This window comes from Pseudochaenichthys georgianus, chromosome 23 (assembly GCF_902827115.2).
Source record: "Pseudochaenichthys georgianus chromosome 23, fPseGeo1.2, whole genome shotgun sequence".
NCBI classification, from domain to species: Eukaryota; Metazoa; Chordata; class Actinopteri; order Perciformes; family Channichthyidae; genus Pseudochaenichthys; species Pseudochaenichthys georgianus.
This window is the reverse complement of record NC_047525.1, coordinates 24,446,308-24,463,625: the sequence shown is the minus strand read 5'-3', so window position 1 is coordinate 24,463,625 and position 17,318 is coordinate 24,446,308. Positions and strand designations below refer to the sequence as shown.

Below are 17,318 nucleotides of genomic sequence, written 5' to 3'. Positions count from 1 at the left end.
ATTAAAACGATAAAAACGCGGCTGAAGGTTAATCCAATGTTTTTTTGTTTTCAGAATTCCGACTTTTTTCGAAATGTTGACTTTTTTTCAGAATTTAGATTTTTTTTCAGAATTCAGACTTTTTTTAAATGTTGACTTTATTCAATGTTCTGTCTCACAATTTGTCAGATTCTTTTTTTCAGAAAAGTCGGATTTTCAAAACTCAGACTTTTCAATATTCTCACATTTTCCGAATTGTCACTTTTTTCAGAAAAGTCTGATTTATTGTTTTCTGAAAAGTCAGATTTTGTTATCAGAATTCAGACTTTTTCACAATTGTAATTGAGTTCCCTGGATCCTCGGGGAAAGCTGCATTCCCCCATGCAGTGCTAACGTTAATCTGAATTCCAACATCACGCTGGACTGGAGAAGTCTTTGTAAAACGGGCCCATTGAGAACAGGATATGAAGCCAAACATTAATCACACAACACACGTCTTCATCGTTTGTTTTGGTTTGAGGGCAGGGTCAGGTTGAACTCTCCTCCTTTTGTTTTTTTAAAGAATTCTTGAAATGCTACGTCAAGGACATTTGGGGAAATTCTCAGAAGTCGTATTTGTTGGAGATATTTCCAAACTTGTTGGAGGAAATATAAATCATTTTTATCGACTCAAGTCACTTAAAGTTTGACGACATAACGGACAGCGATGGAAAAGTCCCACATGTGTTTCTGTCACCCTTTAGTTGACATGGTTGTTACGGCCCCTCCTAAACTAGGCGTACAAAGGGAAGAAACAAAACATAAAAATAACCCAGAGGAAGGAGAAAAAGAGAGGAGACTGATTTGGCAAACTTGGTAGATAATGTTGAATGACTTGAAAGGGAAGAAGCCAATCCACAAACTCAAGATAAACTGAGAACAACTTTCTCCTAAAAGAAAGTGACTGAAGTTTTCGATACACAAAGATAAACTGGAGCACTTCTTGTGATTCTTTGGGAGTGTTGATGATTGACCGGTTCATTACCATCCTTCCTCCTCTCAGACTCCCCGGAGGAATATCCATCACTTTGAGCCAAACCAGATGTGCTTGCCCTCCACCTCTGCAGCCATCCATCAGAGAGGGTGGATGTTTTGAGGAATGTTGCATTAAGTTGTAATTCCTCAAAAGCAGTCGTCTTCTGTTGGTGGGAAAAACTTCACTTTGGATCCTTTAGTGCAGGGGTCTTCAACTAAAATGCAACGAGGTCCAGTTAGAGAAAATGTCCCCATGCAAAGGTCCGGAACATCAAAATGTCTAAGTTGCTTCATGAATTAGTGTGATATATATTGAAGTGACCTGTAGCTTTATCAACGTCTGCATGTAATCAACAACTGACTGCCAATCAAATAAAGAAAGTACAATTCAAAAACAACAATATTGATTGTCAATTAACATTACTTAAATACTGTGGATATGTGTAATGTTTAAATATTGAAGTTAAAAGCATCAATGCGGTGCACTTTGAGAGCAACATTAAGAGACCTATGGATACATCTCTCAACACCCATATGAAACAGAACTGTAGCGTATTTTCCTTTTTGGATATTTTACAAATCACTCTTCTTTTAAACTCTATTCTTGTTATTTTTAACAACTTTTTTGTTGCTGTCATATAGTATTTTATACCTGTTTTTCATTTAGTCTCATTAATAACTATAATGATCATATCAAGGTGTGCCTTAACCTCACTGAGCTGAGGTTATTTGAGCCTCTCAGGAGAGCTCTCTTCCACCTGGTTGTAGAAAAGCGCTTTAAATTCGTTAGCATAGCTAGCTAACCAGATGCTAACAACAACAGATCGCCACTGTGCTTACAACTAAAGACACAGCCACGCAATCACTGCGGCATGTGTACGGCTCCTTATGGGTATTGCAATATTTTAAGGGCTGGAGCGGCGTTCCGGTGCTCTCTGTCAGCACTCCTTTCAGACGAGACATATACCACGTGAAGACACGTTACGCTCGTGTTGTGTTCATGAACCTGTCCTTGGCCAGGAAAAACAGGTATTCGCTTGTTTAATTATTTTTGCGGTCTAGATTTCTTCTTCTTTTTTGAAGTGAGAAGTTGTCCGTCTGTCGGACGGACTCCCTCCCCCCCACCCCCAAAACGAAAACTCTTCGGTTCTCCACGAATTACACAAGTCACCCAAATCAGCGTTAAAAAAGCGGGAGGCGCCGACAAATCCCCTATTAATGTATTGATTATAGCTCCGGGTCCGTATAGGTCGGCGTCTGGGTCCGGATCCGGTCCGCCTGTTGCCGACCCCTGCTTTAGTGTCTCCCTCCCGCTGCAGCTGCACTGTACCGTCAGGCTTTTATGGTTATTTTAACGTTTTGTTTGAAAATGTCGACATTATTTACTTGTTTTCACATTGTTTTGGCCTGCAGGTTTTTTTCTTCTTCACGAAACTGTGTCTCAGGGCTTCTTAACATTTAAAAACCTATGAATGTGTCATACCCACTTAACGGGAAGAAACTCAGCTAACTGACGATACGAGCCATTTTTACCGAAACAAAACACAAGTCTCACAAGAAGCGTCTAAATGAGCCCTGAGCGAAAAAATGCTAACACACTCACGGTAAAAATACTTATCGGATCTGCACAAACAAGATATTAGCTAGCAAGCTGAGAATACACAGATTCTAGGGGTGTAAGTATCACTGAGCGATCAAAAGGGAAGGGCAGGGGAAGACATCACACGACGTAGCTTTACGGAGAAAAGTCGGGAGAAAATTCTTACCTTTTGCTGTTTCTGATCAAAAGTTGTGTTCGTTTAAAACGATAAAAACGCAGCTGAAGGTTAATCCAATGTGTCTGAAATGATTACTGATAATCCATCACCATATGAGATTTCATATTGGCTGCTACGAGAGTATATGGCAGCTTCCGGTTTTGGGCATTCTGGCTACGCATCACTCATTCACCAATGGGTAATGTTTAGATGGATTTTAGGAACCTCCCCCCGATTCTATTGGCTCTAACGGTTCAAAAGAGGTGTCAATCATCAACATGGACCGAGGGGGCCAGAGATATGGAAAATGCACCCAAATGACCCCAGAAGTGGGTTTTTCTTTTCTAAATCTCTCTAAAAAGGTCAAATATCACTTGTTTTGCATCGATCTTGATACAGGGTACTTATTATATGTTGTAGTTTGGATTCCTAAAGCTTTTAGTCTACTATCCCATCATTCTCTTTCTCACATGTGTGTGGTTCTCACTATAAGTAATGTTTTTTTTTTTTTGGACGGACACTTTAATTAAACATTTTTTACTATGTTCAATCTGAATTTACTTTAAAACAAAAACATCTATATTGATTCTGACTTCTCTACGTCCAACTCACGGGTTTATCATTACTTTGAGAGAAAAGATTATTAATGTAACCCTTTTAGAAGGTCATTTGTTCTGGGAATGTCATTTTCGAGCCTGAGGCCTGAAAACCCGGCTCGGGACTCAACAGGTTAAAGTCTTCAATGAATCGATTGCTGGTACAATTATCGGTTAGTTAAGTGGCAATAAATTAACTGCCATCTATCTTGAGCATCAATTCATCACTAAAGACTCATGTTAGAGTTATTCCACAAAGTTGCACAGCGAAATTCATCCGAGCATTTTCTCCAAAAAATAGATATCTGCAAGGATACCGACGTTTCATTACAGATAAAACATTTACTCTGCAAGAAAACCCACTGCTATTGCTATTCCATTGACATACATTTATTTATTTAATTTTGTTGCTGTTGTATTTGTTTTTAAGTGTTTTTATTATATGTACAGCACTTTGGCTCGACCAAAAATCGTTTTAAACATGTGCTATATAAATAAAACTTGATTTGATTTTAAAAAGTCAATAATGTTCAAATTCCAACTTGTCAAATGTAAGAAACTGGCCTGGGGTATCGCTGCTATCTCTCTTAAGGCGGGGCAGCTTGGGCGCATTGTTGTTGGCAGTCTGTGACGGAGCACGAGCCGCCATGAGGGTTTAGTTCAGGGACGACGGTTCCCTGGCGCTCATTCTTCCTACGGACGAGAGCTCTCTAGATTCAGGGTCCATACTGTTTAGTCTCGCTGATAAAGAATGTTGATTATTACACTCCGAACTAATTAAAACCTCGAGCTGCAGAAAGAGTTCTTCAGAATTAGTTTGGCGACCGCTGTGTGAACTCGTGACACAACTCCTGTCTCGTGAATTCTCCGGCCGAAGCTCCAAATAAACCGTCAGTGTTTGCCATCAGAGCTCCAGCTCTCCTCGTGTCTCTGCTCTCCTCGTGTCTCTGAGTCCTGACTCCATCAGAGCTCCAGCTCTCCTCGTGTCTCTGAGTCCTGACTCCATCAGAGCTCCAGCTCTCCTCGTGTCTTTGAGTCCTGACTCCATCAGAGCTCCAGCTCTCCTCGTGTCTCTGAGTCCTGACTCCATCAGAGCTCCAGCTCTCCTCGTGTCTCTGAGTCCTGACTCCATCAGAGCTCCAGCTCTCCTCGTGTCTCTCTGAGTCCTGACTCCATCAGAGCTCCAGCTCTCCTCGTGTCTCTGAGTCCTGACTCCATCAGAGCTCCAGCTCTCCTCGTGTCTCTGAGTCCTGACTCCATCAGAGCTCCAGCTCTCCTCGTGTCTCTGAGTCCTGACTCCATCAGAGCTCCAGCTCTCCTCGTGTCTCTCTGAGTCCTGACTCCATCAGAGCTCCAGCTCTCCTCGTGTCTCTGAGTCCTGACTCCATCAGAGCTCCAGCTCTCCTCGTGTCTCTCTGAGTCCTGACTCCATCAGACCTCCAGCTCTCCTCGTCTCTCTGAGTCCTGACTCCATCAGAGCTCCAGCTCTCCTCGTGTCTGAGTCCTGACTCTCCATTGCTACAGAAGTTTCCCCCACACTTTCAGTCATTTTGAAGATGCCACCTTTTGCTTTGAGGACACAAGACAGCCCTTTTTAGTCTGAATGCCCAACACACTGCAGAGTAAAGTCATATGTGGCCGTGGTGCCAGTCAACCTTTCCTTGCGGCTCGATGAAGCTGCAAAGATCCCAAATATTAGCAAATCCACGCTTGTCAAATGTGACGATTTGCAGCTTTCCAATTACAACATTTGTTGGACTCTTGTTTGGAAACTTCTCAGGGAGTTTCAAGAAGCCACTTTGTGCTTTTAGGACACGGACATTGTTGTCGGAGTCTAAACGCACAACAGAACCTGGGAGTCAGGCTTTATGTGGCAGCTCTCGGTTATGAATGTGTGGAATTAAGTGGAGCCGGGGCGGCCGGCGTTCAGTCGAGCTTCTCCGGGGAAATAAAGGAATATCACGACACTTGTTTCCTGATAATGCAACACCGTAAATCCTTAGATATGGAGAGAGGACTGGGCGTGGAAGAAGGCGAGACATCGGGGATAAAAAGCCAGATAGAAACGTCCTCTTTGATGCTTCCACATATTTGGTTGTGGTCGGCGTGTCTCTGATGTGCCAGCCCCCTCATCCCCTCCCCTCTACTCTCTGTAAACAATGAAATTCCTCCGCCGTGGATCCGTTTAGTTTCCACTACATTTCGTCTCCGTGGCCTGACCGATATACAGAGCCAGAGTCAACACTTCCTGTCACCGTTAAACAAACTCCAAACCCGTCATCTCTTCCCCCTCAATCATTTGAAGTCTTCTCATTCCTCACACCTTCGACGGGGGTCCGTGATCTCATTTATGTGACGAATAACTTATTGCTACGTAGCATTAGCGCTCTGTATCTTTTAAGTGTTGGGTTTGAAATCCTTTTGCAAAGTTCTGGCACCTTCTTATATCACTGCTTCTCTGTCGTTTAAGGTCCTCTGTTTTAAAACCTCTATTTGCGTGTGTTTTCCTAATTAGCAGTGGTTTGACCCCTCAGAGCCACCGTACATTGCCCTCATGAACCCACACAGAGCAGCAGTTCAGAGAGGGATTTACCCAGCATGCCATTGGCCTCATAACAAAGTGTGTGTGTGTGTGTGTGTGTGTGTGTGTGTGTGTGTGTGTGTGTGTGTGTGTGTGTGTGTGTGTGTGTGTGTGTGTGTGTGTGTGTGTGTGTGTGTGTGTGTGTGTGTGTGTGTGTGTGTGTGTGTGTGTGTGTGTGTGTGTGTGTGTGTGTGTGTGTGTGTGTGTGTGTGTGTGTGTGTGTGTGTGTGTGTGTGTGTGTGTGTGTGTGTGTGTGTGTGTGTGTGTGTGTGTGTGTGTGTGTGTGTGTGTGTGTGTTGAAACGGAGAGGTGGTGTTTGGGAAAATGGGTCAGAAGGAAATTCAGGGTGTGTTTGCAAATTGTGTGTGATGTGTCACAGCTGAGACCGTGTTGTCAACAATGTGGGAATTTGCTCTTTGTGTGTGTGTGTGTGTGTTGACTGTGCATAACTTAATTCCATAGGGAAGCCAAAGCAACAACGCCTCCATTTCCTGTCCTAATTGCTTAAAGTCCCACAAACACACACACACAGACACACACTCACACACACACTCAAACACACACACACACACACAGAATCCTGTTTAAGAAGGACTTTTGCAGATAGTTTAGGGAGTTGCATTTATTATTTATTTTTGACATAATAGCCTATTTATCATTTTTACCATACTTGTTAAAACCTTCCTTATTTCTCCGACGACATATATATATATATCTTTTCCTTTAGCTTCGGAAACAAATGCCCCAAAATGTTATTTTCTATTGGCTAGCGCTTCAACACATTGTACGTGATATGCTAAGGGGGCGGGACTCTAAGCGGTTGACCAATCACAACAGAGCCGACCAGCTAACCAATCAGAGCAGACTGGGCTCTGGTTTCAGACGGAGGGTGAAAAGAGGTGCTGCAGCACAGGCAACAATAAAGAGCTTTTTGAACATTAAAGCAAGGAGACACGTCCCAGGAGAGGAGCTAACTGAGGTTATCGTGTATCATGTTTACATTCTCTTATTACCCAGCATGCTCGCTGAGCTCTGGAACAGACGCCATCACTCAGGATATTATTTACCCTGCTGCCTGAGTTTACTGACCTGGACATAAATCCGTCACAATCCACACACCTGTGTAGCTAACGGGTTGGAAACAGGACGTGTGTGTGTGTGTGTGTGTGTGTGTGTGTGTGTGTGTGTGTGTGTGTGTGTGTGTGTGTGTGTGTGTGTGTGTGTGTGTGTGTGTGTGTGTGTGTGTGTGTGTGTGTGTGTGTGTGTGTGTGTGTGTGTGTGTGTGTGTGTGTGTGTGTGTGTGTGTGTGTGTGTGTGTGTGTGTGTGTGTGTGTGTGTGTGTGTGTGTGTGTGTGTGTGTGTGTGTGTGTGTGTGTGTGTGTGTGTGTGTGTGTGTGTGTGTGTGTGTGTGTGTGTGTGTGTGTGTGTGTGTGTGTGTCACTTTTATATCAAATCTGTCAAAAAAAGAAAATTAAATCCGGTTTTTTCTACTTCCTAAAACATCATATTTATACCTTTTTGATTGGACCTGTAAAACTTGTTATTCTTCAGATGAATATCTAATAACCTTCTCTGTTCACTGACTCACAGCCAGCTCACGAGTCTCATTGTTATTCTGTGGCTATGAAAGGGGGACAGGAGAATACACGATAACGTCTGAATAATAAAACTCTGCGTCCTCACGGAGAAACATCACTCTGAGTATTTCCATTTTTTATATAGTTAGAAATACACCCTTTTCTCCCATTCTAAGTTATACTCATGTTGACTTCGAGTGTCACTTTGGCCTCTATTTTCAATTTGTATACAACCCAAATAAATGGAGAAGCTGATTAATCAAAATGCACATATTAATTATTTACATAAATACATTTAAGACCTGCTCTATCGAAATCAGTCGCATTGACTCGGAAGATACATTTTGAGTTGTATGCGCTGTTGGAAAGAGGAGATTCCTAGCTTTCTAATGATATCAGGATTGTTGTTGTTCTCCAAATATTAAGCGAAATATGTCACATTATATAATGACCGTCACCGAGTCATCATTTTGAGAAAAAGGCCTTCAAAGTTTTCTCTTCTCTGGAATCCATCGATCTGATTGGTTATTAGCAAATGATCAAAATACTACGGAGGGAAGATATTTTCGTTTGGATTACTGGTCTGGGGGAAGCTCGCGAGTGTGTGTGTGTGTGTGTATACGTGTGTGTGTTTGTGTAATTTTGCGTTTGTGTGTGTTGTGTTTGTTTCCCGGGGAACCCCTCAGGAGAAACACCGGCTGTTGTTCTGCCTGCTGTGCCGTCAAGTTACTCCGTTCTCCGCTTGTAATTATGCCGTTAAAAGCTTCAAAGTTATATTTATCATCTGAATTTGCCGAAACAAGTTTAATATTCTGAAAGCCAAGACTTTGTTTATTTGAAATCAGATGAAAACAAACTGTAACGGACCCTGCCGTGTTATCTATGATTACTCTACGCTTACATTCATAACGTCAGCGGAGGGAGGGGGGGCGGCTCTGCGGAAGAGCAGATTGCGAACGAGAGCTGCCTATCTTCCCTTTACAAGCTTCAAAAATGTATTTATCGTGTGAGTTTGGAAATAAAAGTTTCATATTCTGAAAGCCAAGACTTTGTTTGTTTAAAATCAAACAAAACACCCGAACCCCGAACAAATAGTTGTTTACGCAAATCCACGTTTATTTTGAAATTAGCCGTTGAGACTTCCGACTGATTTCGATAGAGCGGGTCACATAGGAGAATTCATTATTATTCATGATTTAAAATGATCTAATAATATAATATACTTTATAACTGCCATTTTTATACTCCTACATCTCCCTGTGTATAGTTACTCAATTTAACTGACATTTGATATAGATTACCTGACAATTAATACTTTATCCATGGCTTTTACTTTACCCATTAAATCCATTTCCTTTGAGTGTATGTGTTCATATCCACTAACGACATCTTCGGTCTTTTTTTTATTACATTATAACAATATAACTGCGCAATAATAGTCGTCGTCGCCCCTGAATCCCACATGATGAATATTTAGCGTCTCTTTTCACGCTTCATCCTGATGATGGAAGGACACGTTGTGAGGAGTGATGCTTCACCATCTGGATGTTTAGAAGTTTGGATGTTAGACACTCCAACATACTGTATGGACACACACTCGTATAAAACACACACACACACATATTCACAAGCATATGGTTCTTTGAGATAGAGCGAGACAGAGCACCGAGGGCCTCCACACTGTCAGAAGTGCTGCCAAACTAAATTCAACACACACACACACACACACACACACACACACACACACACACACACACACACACACACACACACACACACACACACACACACACACACACACTGTCTCGCCTCACTAACTGCCTTGCTGCTTGTTTCCATGAAAACTAAAAAAGGGAACATTTGTTGAATTTCTGCAGGAATCTGAGTTGGTGTAAAGCAGGGGTGTCAAACTCAAGGCCCGGGGGCCAAATCTGGCCCGCGACCTCATTTTCTGTGGCCCCGCAAGAGCTTGCAAAGAACATAATTATACAATTGGTGTAATGGGACGGGTGGCGCAGTGGTCTGTGCATCCGATCATCAGATCAAGGGGGAGTGCTCCCGCTCCCGCCGCCACTGCGTCAGGCCGTTGTGTCCTTGGGCAAGACACTTCACCCGGATTTGCTCCTGTGGGTATTGTCCACAGTACATGTATAATACCAATGTATACTTGTAAAAGCGCCTCGAGGCGTGAAGATGGACGGTGTGGCGCAGTGCGCTGTGCAATGATCATCAGATCAAGGGGTGAAACCCGCCGCTGCTGCATCTGTAAAGCCGGTGGGTCCTTGGGCAAGACCCTTCACCTGAACTTGCTCCTGTGGGTATTGTCCACAGTATCTGACCATTGCATGTATGATGTGCAATGTGTGTATATGTAAAGCGCTTTGAGTCATTGATAATGCGCTATAATAAATGTAAGGAATTATTATTATTATTATTATTGTTGAATATTTACTTTCAATTTCAATTACGTTTCAATTATTTGCCCTACGTGCTTTCAGACGTAGTTATTTAGGAAGACATTACCAGAACTGATAATAATCCAATGCAGGGCCAACAATGTAATATAATACATTATTTCATATATTATATATTTATATATAATTAAAATTACAACCGGCCCTTTGAGTGCAACCATAATGCTGATGCTGAGTGTGACACCCCTGGTGTAAAGTAACCGAGTACATTTTCTGGAGGAGGCTTTTAAACTTAACTTGAGTATTTTTTATTGTATCCACATTGTTCTCCAGTACATCTCCGAGGTCAATATTGTCGTTTAAACTTGTTTGTGTTTTTGCAGATGCATCTTTGCAAATCTTTTGTTGGCTCAAGTCACAGGTTGTAGATTTCTTCATACAAATAATATTGAGACAAATCTGTCTACAAATAAATTGTGTGAAATATGTCAAAACATTTAAAGGGGACCTATCATACAAAATGCCCTTTGTGATGTCTTCTCTCCATCACCACGTGTCCCCGGTGTGTCGGGGAACTCACGCAGCGTCAGGAAATAAACCCTCTCTTTTCCTCCGTACCCACATCTCTAAAGACGGGGAACAACGGAGCTGATCCAGATTTGCGTCCAATATGACGTAACATCTGAAATGTGGACCCACGGTCCAATCAGAAACGCTGCTATCAGAAACAATGCCCGACTGTTTTGGACGTAATATGGTCGGTGTTTACATTAGCATCGCTAACACTCAGAGCTAACCTGTGCTGGAGAGCATGTGTGTGAAGAAGCAGGAAGTAGAAAGGAACTCACCTTGTGGTATAACCGGCAAGAGAGAAAGCCTTTGAGCTCCAGACTGTTTCAGAGAGGATCCTTGATAATCCATGATATGGAGTTTCATCACGGCAGCTTTTAGTTTAGACGGTAGCTGCCGGGTCCCGCATGAGCTCAGACCCCTCCTCTTTAAAGCTTTATCCCCAAATCAGCACTTTAGAAACAGGAAGTGAAATAGAGGGAGAATGGGTTTGGTATTTTGAGCAAAACTCTTCATATAAATGTTTTGTATATATTTGTATATATCCAAGACCTGTGCTATTGCCTAAAAATAGCATGATAGGTGACCTTTAAATTAAATATGTGAAAGAAAACCTCAGAAATCTTCAAAATATATGTGGAAAATGTATTTTAGAGTGCAATGGTAATTGGTTAATGAGCCGACCGTGAAAAGAAGAAAAGGACCTTAAACATCTGCACGAGTGAGATGCCAAGAACGATGTGAAGAATCCCTGAGAAAGTTTGTCTTTCGATGAAAAAAAACCATTAAAAAAAATGTCCAGAAAACATGTCAATTGTTTCTGATACTTAAAAAAGATATACCGTACTTTTCGGACTATAAGCCGCGACTTTTCCCCCCATTTTGTTTGTACAGCTAACGGCCACTAGGGAACCTCCTAAATCTATGGATTTTACAGGTAACATAAACCACCTTAACTCTACGGGCTCTAGGACCGGTCCGCGCCCGCCACCTCTAAGCGGCGGGCTCCAGCGGGAAAAGCTGGAGGCGGGAAAAGAGTGAGACAGGTAGCGCGCCAAAGTAAAAGTGGAACCGAGAGACGGAACGAGAGCAAGACAGACGGACAGTTTAGCTGCTGCGGCTTATATGCAGGTGCGCTTTATAGTCCGACAAGTACGGTATGTGATCTACATCGGAAAATAATCTGCAACATTCACATTAATGCAGAATTATTATTCATCCAGAAAAACCTATTTAATAATGAAACTCCGACAGCTAGCGTTTACTGCACAGTGAATACTTCTTATGTAGGTTTTGCTAAAAAAAACTAACTTTCGGGAAGGTTTTCATGCCAGACCTTTACTTAGTGGAGTATTTTGTATTAAATGAATTATCTGAATACATTCTTTCCCTGATGAAATGAAATGAAAGATACCTGTGAGCTGTATCTGCAGCTCATTCAGCAACACGCTCTCCTGTTCATTATACTCTATAGTTTCTATCCCGTCTCATTATGAAGATTACTCTCCAAATTGATTCCTCCTTTATCTCCTCGGTTAAAACGTCCCTTTATTTCCAGCCTATGAGCATTAATGCTATCGTTATGAGAGGAGAACCTCGTCTGGTATTATCACAAATGTCTTTTAGTTTAATTTATGCGCCGATGAAAGCAGCTCGGGCTTTTTGTTATTATTCCAGGCGGCAATACGCTCTCCTCTCTCGGAGATAATACGAGATTTCTGGCCCTTTCTGTGAATTAATTACGTTTAATTAACATCACTGTTCTGGGAAAGAGGAGTCAGGTGTTCTCTGTGATCTACAGTGATTCTGCAGCACGAGTTTTATTAGTTTGTACTTTGTAAAAGTGCTTTGTTATTTGAGGGGAAACTTTTCAAATATATTTGCAAGTTGAAGATTTTCCCTGGAAATCTCTGTAGAAATATGCGTTATAATTTATTTAAAGGGGACCTATCATTTAAAAAGCACTTGTTGAAGTCTTCTCTCCATCACCACGTGTCCCCGGTGTGTCGGGGAACTCACGCAGCGTCAGGAAATAAACCCTCTCTCTTTTCCTCCGTACCCAAATCTCTAAAAACGGGGAACAACGGAGCTGATCCAGATTTGCGTCCGATATGACGTAATATCTGAAATGTGGACCCACGGGCCAATCAGAAACGTTGCTATCAGAAACAATGCCCGACTGTTTTGGACGTAATATGGTCGGTGTTTACATTAGCATGGCTAACACTCAGAGCTAACCTGTACTGGAGAGCATGTGTGTGAAGAAGCAGGAAGTAGAAAGGAACTCAGCTTGTGGTGTAACCGGCAAGAGAGAAAGCCTTTGAGCTCCAGACTGTTTCAGAGCCTTGATAATCCATGATATGGAGTTTCATCACGGCAGCACTTCAGACATGTTTTTAAAATATTTGTATATATCTGAGAGCTCTGCTGTTGGCTACAAGTAGCATGATAGGTGACCTTTAACACTTCAACAATATATATTTCTCAGATGTAGAACATGTCTCTGAAGTTCCTGAAGCTTTCAGAGTCTCTAAACACACACACAGAGGACGCATATTTATGTTTAAGAGACATTAAAAAAGTGGATTTTGCATAATAGGATACCTTTAAGTATTAATATATTAATATAGTTTAAATATTGTCTGCTTATCTGTGTTATTGTGTTGCGTTGTTGGAGAAGCCTGTGACCTAAGATTTTCAACGACGTAATTGCTCTGTAGCTACGTTAGCTTGACGATAAAGAACCTTAAGTTGCATTATGGCCGAGGTGGACCATGTTTTAGGTCGAGTTTAGTTCAGTAGTCTTTGTTGTATTTTGCACACTGCATCACAACAAGAGCCAAGAGGCGTCTTTTTAACTTTATTTGGTTTTAACTACTTTCACTTTTCTAAGAATAGCATCACATAAAACTTTACCGCTGTGGGAGAACTAGCAGAAGATCAGCCGACAGAGTGAAGTATTAAGATGTGAAAAGCAGCACTGCATCAAGTCGTCTCCTCAGAAACACGATGGGTTGTGTTTCTTGTAATCGGAGAGAAACCCCTCGGGTCTTTTCTTAGTTTCAACAAATCCAAGCTTTGTTTTTAGATATCAGATTACCGAACGCTCCAATCAACAAATGTACCCAAAATGAAACTTGTTCTCGACTTCCATTACGAGTAGTATTTGTGAAACTTTATTCAACTATGTTTTGAAAGCAACAGCGTACATTTCACAGTCCTTCATTTGTTTTCTGACCCTAGTTACTTTAGCAGATTCAGATTATATATTAAATAATAAGTCAGGATGTATTTAAATTAGTGCTGTCAAAATTATCGCGTTAACGGCGGTAATAACATTTTTGAATTAATTGCGTAACTGTTTTTTTGATTTGATATACTTTATTAATCCCCGTGGGGAAATTGTTTCTCTGCATTCGACCCATCCTAGTGTTAGGAGCAGTGGGCTGCCATTTTGATCGGCACCCGGGGAGCAGTGTGGGGAACGGTGCCTTGCTCAGGGACACCTCGGTAGCACTTGGTCTTGCCGGGACTTGAACTGGTGACCTTCCAGTTGCCAAGCCAAGTCCCTATCGACTTCACCACCACCGCCCCATGTTAAATGGAGATATCCGCCTTCTTTCATTTATCTTTCCATTCCCACAACAATATACATAAAGAAATGGCATATGTTGGACATAGTTCGAATGGTGATTAATCTGATTAATTAATTTTTAAACTGATTAATCTGATTAAAAATTGTAATCGTTTGACAGCCCTAATTTTCATAGATTAAGCTACCAGGCGCGTTTAGAGTAGTTGAATTAAGTCCACTTTTACAAGCTTTTCCAGTTTTAATCTAACATAGGCTTTACTTTACATACTACTTATGTTGTGCTTAATTGTATGTATAATAAATTTGAAATGCAGAACTTTTATTTTGTGGTCGTTTTTACACATTTGTCTGACATATAAACCCCTTCCACCGTTCACTCAACTTGTCTTGTTTTCTCCAGGACAGCGAGGTGTTTCATGTCATCGGGGATCAACAGGCCTGAACGCTGAACAGGTAAGAAGATGTATTAGAACTTCCTCTGACTTTCATTCTGAATTTCCCTCCAAAAAAACCTCTGAAGAATCGCTCCTTTGTTCCCGTTTTTTCTCCTCAAACTACTTTCTCTTTCTCCCCTTTCACATGCTATCATTTTTCAGTCTGTCGTTGCAAAGCATTGTGGGTTCCCATGAATGCCATCGGCTGTTTATTTTGGCGGCTTTGTGTGTGTGGTGTGTGTGTGTCTAGCATTACTATACTTGTGGGGACCTACATCTGTTTACACAGTCACGTGTGGGGACTCGCCTCCCTTATGGGGACAACTTGGAGGTGTGTGTGTGTGTGTGTGTGTGTGTGTGTGTGTGTGTGTGTGTGTGTGTGTGTGTGTGTGTGTGTGTGTGTGTGTGTGTGTGTGTGTGTGTGTGTGTGTGTGTGTGTGTGTGTGTGTGTGTGTGTGTGTGTGTGTGTGTGTGTGTGTGTGTGTGTGTGTGTGTGTGTGTGTGTGTGTGTGTGTGTGTGTGTGTGTGTGTCTTTCTTATTATATTGCTTTCCAAGACGTTGTTTAGGGAACTTTAATATGCAAACACGACCAACATTAGGCAATATAGAAGTTTTAAAAGGTCTCTATTCTGCTTTTCCCTTTCCCTTAAGATAAAGGAACATGAGTATCTACACTTAACACTTAAAGCTCTTATCCTCGCCCACACACAAGGAACCTTAAGTCATGTAGGATGTAATTGAAGCTTCAGGTTGATGTCCACCTTGAAGGGATCAGAACCAAGCCTCTGGTCTTCAGAACAGATCAGGAGCAACATGTCTGATCTTGTGTCCACTTCTTCTCGTCCACTTCTTCTCGTCCACTCGGTGGCATCCATCGTTGTTCCTGGTTTCCTATTTAAAATGCAGAATCTGAAAGGGCCCGAGCGCATGGAGTAGAGGAAAGTAAAAACGTGCTACCGAGATATTCTCTACTCCTCAGACGTCCATTAACCCGTTGAGCATCAGATAATCCACCGATTTGTGTTGTGGTTCCACTTGTTGTTGTTGTTGTCTGCAGGATTATGGAAAAACGATTAGCCTGATTTAAATGAAACTTACTTGGTGTAGCACGAGCCAAGGAATAAGCCATTGCATTTTGGAGTGGATCCAAATCCCTGTGCCGATACACAGACTGTTCTTCACTTGTCGCATTGTCAGAGGTTTGCCCCCGTCCAATGGGCTTCTGGTTTGTTGTGTGTTTAATAACCGATGTGTGGCACATGTGCGTGCGGAGGCCGTCCCCCTTTATCCTGCAGCCTTCCTTTGAGTTTAAATCCACATTAGATTCTGAAAAGGATGAGAGACGTCGCTCGAGTGTCAGCAGCGTGTGGTCAGTTCAGTTGATAACCACGCCCTGCACCGATGTATCTTTGTACATAGAGCCGCAAAACAAAGAACCTTCCCCATACCTGTTGTTCGCCATGAACACACGCTACGATGTTAAACTGGGTGAAGCTGCTTTTTAACTGCGTTGTTAAAGCTATTTTTACACTCGGAGAAATGCATGCTTTTAATCCAATGGGAATCTTCTGCATTATTCGTGCATAATATCTCGAATAAATGAACCTTACGTTTTGTTGAGAATTTAGAATTTAAATTAAGATATTGTAAACTTTCAAGGTAATAGCATGTATGGCTAGTTTTTACATCGTTGCAGGAAACACTGGTGTAATATAGGAACCGCTTTTTTAAGATGTTTGCAATCAAAGTTAAATGCCAGGAAGTCATTTTGTCTGCATTAATACGCTAACGGCCCGTCCACACAGCAGCTTTAGACGAATCTTCCACCGCTTCTCTGCCCGTTGACTTTGAATGGGGATGACGTCACTTTGCCTCGCTTTTCGCCGCACTGCATTGTGGGGGAGCGAAGCGAAGATTTCCAGGATGTCCAGGATTCAAAAGTTGAGCAATGTTCAACTTTTGAAGCTGAGCTGGAAGCGCCAGCCAATCAAACACGTTTATGCAAATCTGACAGTAGAAGCGCTAGCCAATCAGACCGCGTGTAAGCAGGGAGAGCCAGACCGCAGTTCATTTCCTCATATTCCAAACGAGAAGTTACGGGAGCAAATCACCCGGTTCTTTACGACCAGAACTATTACCGGGATACAAACCGGAGGAACCAGCATGGAGGGAGGTGGCAGAGGGGAAACTGGTGGGGTTTCGCCTGTTTGGGGAGTTTATATATATATATTTATATATTGCTCGCATAAAATCCCCGGGGTTTTTTGCTTTGTATGTCGGGGGCGGGACATTCATGTGATTGGTTGTTGGTCGCGTTGCTCGCAAAAAACTCGCAAAAAACCCCCCCAAGATGTTCAAGATGTTTTCAAAGCCGCCGTGTGGACGTACCGTTACGGCCTTTCTGCACATTGTCATGTACTCTTAATGTGCAGAGGCATTAGAGTGATGAAAGACGCGTTTGACTCCATTTCGGTCCATTTTCATTTTCTGTAATGTATGGTACACACACACACACACACACACACACACACACACACACACACACACACACACACACACACACACACACACACACACACACACACACACACACACACACACACACACAAAGATGGAGAAACACATGACCTAAAGCTTGTAATGTGTTTCTGATTCTGTGTAATTTTGTCCTTTTTAATGCTTTTTATTTCTTGCTTCAACTTCATGTATGTGTCAGTAGATTCCCCCCCCCCCCCCCCCCCGCAGACATTTCATTAAAGTGGGGAAAACAATGACGTGACATTTGACGAGTGTCTTTTAG

General features: G+C 42.2%; 1 protein-coding gene across 1 annotated transcript in view; it reads left to right on the top strand.

Annotated features, from left to right (window-relative positions):
* The window catches only part of plxnb2a.1 (plexin b2a, tandem duplicate 1), a 185,717-nt gene that overhangs the window by 93,522 nt on the left and 74,877 nt on the right, over positions 1-17,318 (top strand). The window contains 1 exon segment of the mRNA XM_034112386.2: positions 14,484-14,536. The gene's annotated coding sequence lies outside the window, so the exon portion shown is untranslated.